Below are 6,871 nucleotides of genomic sequence, written 5' to 3' on the forward strand. Positions count from 1 at the left end.
TCCAGTTCATGCCCCACATGCATCCCTTCTCCTACCACATCTCTACATTAAGGGACCTATGCAAACACCATCCTGGAACTTGCCCCAGAACTTTTAGAGTTTCTTTTCTTTTCTTTTCTTTTCTTTTTTTTAAATATTTTTATTTATTTATTCATGAGAGATAGAGACAGAGGCAGAGACATAGGCAGAGGGAGAAGCAGGCTCCATGCAGGTAGCCTGATGTGGGACTCGATCCCAGGACTCTGGGACCATGTAGACGCTCAACAGCTGAGCCACCCAGGTGTCCCCTTTTAGAGTTTCTTAACATTAGTATGCAAACTTGCCCAGCAACCCTAGAGTTAAAAATTATGAATGATATGAAATAATCGTCACATTGGGATTCATCAGCTCAAATTATGGGTAAAGTTTAAAAATCAACAAATAAATAAAACGCAAAAAAACAAAAAGCAGTCATGTTGTAGACACATTTTCCTTAACCCTTGGATTTAATGTCATTTTCAGGACTTCATAATGCATTACTAGGAAGAGTATAAGAAATACTAACCACAGATCAGAAAAATTTAGCTAGAGAGGATTTCAGTCTGGGAAAAAGAAAAAAAAAAACAGAGTTGGGTTTTTCATTTTAAGACAATCCTCTGAAATGATATAAAAGAACATTTTAAAAATATGGAAAGAATAAGTTTATCTTTTATTATTTTCAGTGTTAAGGGTTTTCATTTTAAAGGACTTCAATCGCAAACAGAATAAATTAGTATAAACTGGATTGAGAAACTATTAGCGAATGAAACGTATAAATTAAAATTTTTTCATGAGTAATTAAATTCAAAATTTTGATCCCAATTTATCAATTCAAATTACTTTACTGTGGGCAGCCCTCGTGGCTCAGCAGTTCAGCGCCACCTTCGGCCCAGGGCGTGATCCTGGAGACCCGGGATAAGTCCCACGTTGGCTCCCTGCATGGAGCCTGCTTCTCGCTCTGCCTGTGTCTCTGCCTCTCTGTCTCTCTCTCCGTGTCTCTCATGAATAAATAAATAAAATCTTTAAAAAAATTACTGAATTTTAGATTATATATGGTTTTGTGTTAAATTTGTTTCCTAAATTCTAACATTTTGTGTAGCACCCATCACATCAGCATTTAGATTTGGATACTTCATGTGTTTTGTATATTATTTTCATGATGATGATGTTTGACTAGAAGTCACTTGAGACTTTTAGAAACACCTTGTTTCTCAACCAATTAGATTCAGGGTATTATTATTCTCTTTGTCTTTATTACATGTGTTACTTTCCACATGGGACTCTAGATACCTTAGAATCTTGTGCTCTTAGATTAAATGATGTTTATTGAGTTTCACTAAATATACATCAAATATATAGTTTCATGATTTCTGTTCATCAGTTTCATTCTGGAATTATGTTTTAAGGAATAAGCCTGCTGATAAGCTAATAAAAAAATAAATGTTGGAAGAGATCAACTTGGTCCTCTGAGATTTAAATTGAAAATTGGTGCTAGTCCCTTTGATGTTAAAAGAAAAATCCAATGCCTCCCTAAAATATTTGTGCATTTTGGAGAACTTTCTTCTTCTAGCTATGAGTTTCTACCTCCATTAAATTCTCAACCTCATTTTTCATCCATGATGCCATAATAGTGTGCAGTGAAGCATGTTATATGAACTGTGCTATTTTTCAGAAGCTTATCATCTGAAATATTAAAAATAAGTTAATGTTTTTCCTGTTTATAAAGTAATAATTATTCTTTGTAAACAATGTTGAAAATCTAGAATACTATAAAGGTGGAAAAATAACTCTCAGATAATCCTTTTTAATGTTTTGACAGTATTCCTTTAAAAAGGTGCTTGAATTTACTTACTTAATTTTTAGATCAATTAAAATTGAAATACACATCAATAAATGTATAACAAATGTTCTCATGCCCTCCTCTGAAGTAAAAATTGTTTTGAATTCTATCACCATTAATTAGTGGTTGCCTATTCTTAAATGTCATATAGATGAAATCATACAGTGCATATACTTTTGTATCTGGCTTCTTTCATTCAGCATAATGTTAGTGATTCTTTTTGTATTGATGTATATTATTCCACTGTATAAATATTCTACATTCTATCCATTTTCTTGTTGATATACATTTGAATTCTTTTAAGTTTCGGGATGGATAGAGCTGCTTTGAGGATTTTGTTTATGTATTTTGTTCATTTCTCTTGGATCTATACTTAAGAGTGAAAGTTTACTGTGTCATAGGTAGTTATATATTTGGATTAGGTAGATACTGGCATACAATCTTTCAGTTATTATATTGGCCTAAGTTACATATGCTAACTGTGCTGACAAAAATTGTTAGAATTTGTTGAACTAATGCAAGTCTTCATATGCTTTATATTCTTGAGATATAAATTCTAACTAATCAATAATATTTCTTATTAACTCAACACTTCTTCCTCTTTTTTCATTATGGTTAAACATCTGATATAGAAGATGGGTCTTCACGTTGATGTCTTTGGAAGCTATATCTGGATTTGGAATCTGACTTAGTATTTTAAGGATATATTTTACACTGTTTATTCTTAGTCTTGGCAACAGTCTATATAATCGGTATGATTCATGAGGTAAAGAACAGTTATTAAAAACTTACAAAGGAGAATCTTCATGATTTCATTTATGGCATGGGAGAATGAGGTATGAAAATACACTGATGTGTATGAATATATGTGACTTCACTAAAGGCTATGCATGTGTTGCACATGCTCCTAGGCACAGGGCTAATAAAGGAATAGTGGCTTGAATAGCTAAGCCATTTATTTATTTATTTATCTGTTGTGAATAGTTCATTAAATCCAAAATCTTGAAAACCTCAAACACGTTTTGGCATATTCTCTATTTTTTAGTAAGGAGATGAAAGATTTATTTTATTTTATTTTTTGAAAGATTTATTTTAAAAACCTTTTCCTAATTATAAAATAATGCATATTCATTTCTGAGAATTTGGAAAAATACAGAAGACTATTTTGAAAAAATATAAAATTACTTTAAGCTAACCATCATGTGATGAATACCATAAATTTAAAGCTTTGTTTATTTTAAAAGTCATCTTGGAATTATGTCTGGGATTGGTACAGATTGCGCTTAGTGCTTCTGAGGCACTGTAAAATGTGTAGAGTACCAAAAATCTGATACTAAAATCATCAGAGAGCTTATGTATGATGAATAGTTTCTCTGTCATTCTCAGGTCACCAATTATGTGTGTTTCTGTAACTATCAAAATGAACTAAAAATTTAAGGACAGTTAAAGGACAGTTAATGGTCTTAATGCACTGCAGTTCTTATCCTTCTAGAGGCTCAATTTGTCCAACCTTTAATAGGAATCTTTTAAATTTGCCTCCTGAACTTTTTTTTTTTTTAAGATTTTTTTATTCATTTATTCATGAGATACACAGAGAGAGGGAGAGAGAGAGACAGAGACACACACAGGCAGAGGGAGAAGCAGGCTCCATGCAGGTAGCCTGATGTGGGACTCGATTCCGGGACTTCAGGATCATGCTGTGGGCCAAAGACAGGCGCTAAACCACTGAGCCACCCAAGGATTCCCCTCCTGAACCTTTTTGATAGGTCTTAACTGTCCTTGTTAACTTCATTATTATACAATATGAAAGGTTGTCGCTGAATAAATGTATTTATTTTACACATTCCTTGTGCTTAGGCCTCAATAAGCCATTCTCCAAGAAGCCTTAGTTTCTTTCAGTGGAAAATAGTATTTCAAGAGCACATAGGAATGCTTATTCTCTTGAGTTGTCATTGTACCTAAGCCTTTTCATTGAGCAGATATAGGAAAAAATTTATGCGTGTCTTAAGAGATAAAATACATTATAAGTTACGCTGATATTTTTAATTCGAATTCAGAAATACAGAAATACAGAATTTAACTTCTTTTATATCTGTATTTGTGACCTCCTCAGTAGGAATCCTAGTACTCACGAACACTAGTGATAGAATATCCATAATGGCTCGCCTGCTTTATCTGTATTATACACCCCATAGTCTCCAAATAATAATACCACCACCATGAAAGCAGTTAAGTATTTGAGGGGAGGCATCTGCTATGTCCATTCTCCTCCACCCTATATGGAATATATGGTTGCATTCTACACTGTCAGAACATACTGTACAGCTACTGTACACTATATGTTCTCCTCTTTAACCTTCATAATCTTAGTCCTAAAGATAAACTATACTTAATGCTCATATACTAGTTTTTATATTAATATCTCGCAGACATTTTTGTTTTCTGAGATTTTTCTCTAATAGAGTTTTTCAGAAAGGGCCCATAGGAACAATATGCTGAAATTCATACATGTTTTTATTTTTATTGTATTTATATATATATATATATATATATATATATATATATATATATATTTTTTTTTTTTTAGAGAGAGGGCAAGAGCAGGGGAGGAGCAGAGGGAGAGGGAAAGAATCCTAAGCAGGTTCCATACCCAGATGTGGGGCTCATCTCACAACCTTGAGATCATGACCTGAGCTGAAATCGAGTCAACTAATTGAGTAAGTGACTCAGGCACCCCAATTCTTGCATGTTTTTGGCAGTTTCTCTGTGTCTTTTATTTTTGAATGTCCGTTCTGGAGGATAAAAATTCTTAAATTCACATTTTCTTTCTTTGAGTATCCTAAATGTTAATCCAGTATTTTGGTTTAAAGTGTTGCATGCATGCGTGCATGCATAAATAAATATGTGTTACTGTCAAAAAGTCTGATGATGAGTTAATTTTCTTTTACTTAAGAGATTCATGTTCTTTGCCTAGATGTTCTGATGGTTTTTCCTTTTCTTTCTATTTCAGTAATTTTACTAGAATATGTCTTGGTGTTGGTCGATTTTATCAGGTATGTGCTATATTCTTTCAATATGTGCTTTCAAATTACTTTTTATTTCAGTAAAGTTTTCTTGATTTATTTCTTGTCTTCTTCTCTAGGACCTCCTACTGTCCATATCTTAGATTTTCTTTGCCTATCTATGTATTTATCAATTTTTCTAGAAACATTATCATACTTTTTTTTTTTTTTTAATTTCCCTCCTCCTTACCATCTATTCTTCTTAAGGAATAATAGTTCTGGTTGTTCACTCTTTTGTTCCTTCTTGTTTGATATCTTTCTTTTATTTCCAATTCTTTTCTGGGTTTTATCAACATATTTCTAAGTTTTACTAACTGTGATTTGTGTTGCTATTTTGTGTCATTAGTTGTTTCCTTTTTATTATTTATGTCTACTCTCATTTTCTTAATGTTCTTTTGAAATAATATAATTTCTTTGTGTTTTCTGGGCATGTATTTATGACATGCTTTTGTTTCTGCTTTTTATTATTTTCATATAATAATATTGTATGGGATTTAGCTTTGATAATTTTATTTTCCTTTCTTTTACGTGAAATTAGTTTTCTTGAACTTTGTTCAGTAAGGACACTTGGTTTGGACAGATTTTTGAACTTCACAGAGATCTTGAATTGTTTTCATGTGGTTTTATAAATATGGCAGTTTACCTCCTCAGATTTTGAACCTTTGTTTCTCTCGTTTTTACCTAGGCCTTCTCATTCAATGTCTCTGTTGTCTCTGACCTGCTCAATTTTTATTTCATTCCCACAAGCATGGAGTCCTCCCGTGGGAGAGAGCTCTTTTGTTAAGATTTATTTGGGCAGAACCCCTGCCCTCAGATTGGTCTCCTATACTTCACTGTTGGCTATTTTGGAGTTCTCTTCTCAGAAGCATCAGCTATCCTATCACATCTCTGTTTGTTCCCACACATATGCTGACACAGTGCACGTCTTATGTGGTTGATGATTTTCTCGTCCTAACATTTTGAGATTGAAGGGATGCCTTACTACCTAGTTTTGTTATAAATATTGCTCATGGGATTTTGATTTTGCAATATAGTTACTCTGTTTTTATGTGGAAGATTGAAGTCTAAAATCTATGCCTCTGTTTGTATTTCAATCTTCCCAGAATTCTCAAATTCCTTTTAAAACACTCAGGCTCATTTACCATGGCTCTTCATCTTTGCATCTAGGAGTATATTGACAGAAAGACCATGTGGATTAGACAATGTACTCTGTGTGTGTGTGTGTGTGTGTGTGTGTGTGTGTATGTGGGTTTATTTGGGGAAGTGGAGTATAGCTGCTGACAGTGTTACCATATACATATATGGGCATATCCTAAAAGTCCAATGTTTTGACCAAAAATACTTTGCACATTTTGAACACGGCAAGTTTTCCCTTTGGTTTGTGGCATCGGCACTGTTGGTAGAACTAGTGTTTATTTTCAGATGTAATTTTGTCTTTTGGAATGACGCTGGCATTACAACACTGCTGATTACCCTGTGATGGGTTAGTTTGTCTGCAACTATGCCCCCCCTAAAATCCACAGCTATACTGATCTGGAGAAAACTGTGCTTTTAGCTGTCTTTGGAATATTTTTGTTTGCCACTTACTTCAATTCACGTTTTGGTAGAGGCCTGGATAGATTCCAGAATCATTTGTAGGCTTCTTGAACAATTTCATTTTGTCACTTACCAACTGCTTGGTAAACTATTGATCTTGTAATCTGATAGTCAAAAGCTTGGGGCAATGGAGGAATTGCTTTTAACTTAAGACAAATTTCTATTAATGTTAATAGAAATTATGCTCCTTTTCTACTTAGACCATCATCTATTTGTGATTGGTTATCATGGCAACTGAAAACAGAACTATGCAAAAATGCAACTTATTAGATGGTTCCATTTAAATGCAGATTTTAAAATTTGCAGATGTAACAGTAAGATTATTGAAGTTCAGAAATAGATCTATAGTAGAGTA

The sequence above is a fragment of the Vulpes lagopus genome, chromosome 2, assembly GCF_018345385.1.
Source record: "Vulpes lagopus strain Blue_001 chromosome 2, ASM1834538v1, whole genome shotgun sequence".
In the NCBI taxonomy this organism is placed as follows: Eukaryota; Metazoa; Chordata; class Mammalia; order Carnivora; family Canidae; genus Vulpes; species Vulpes lagopus.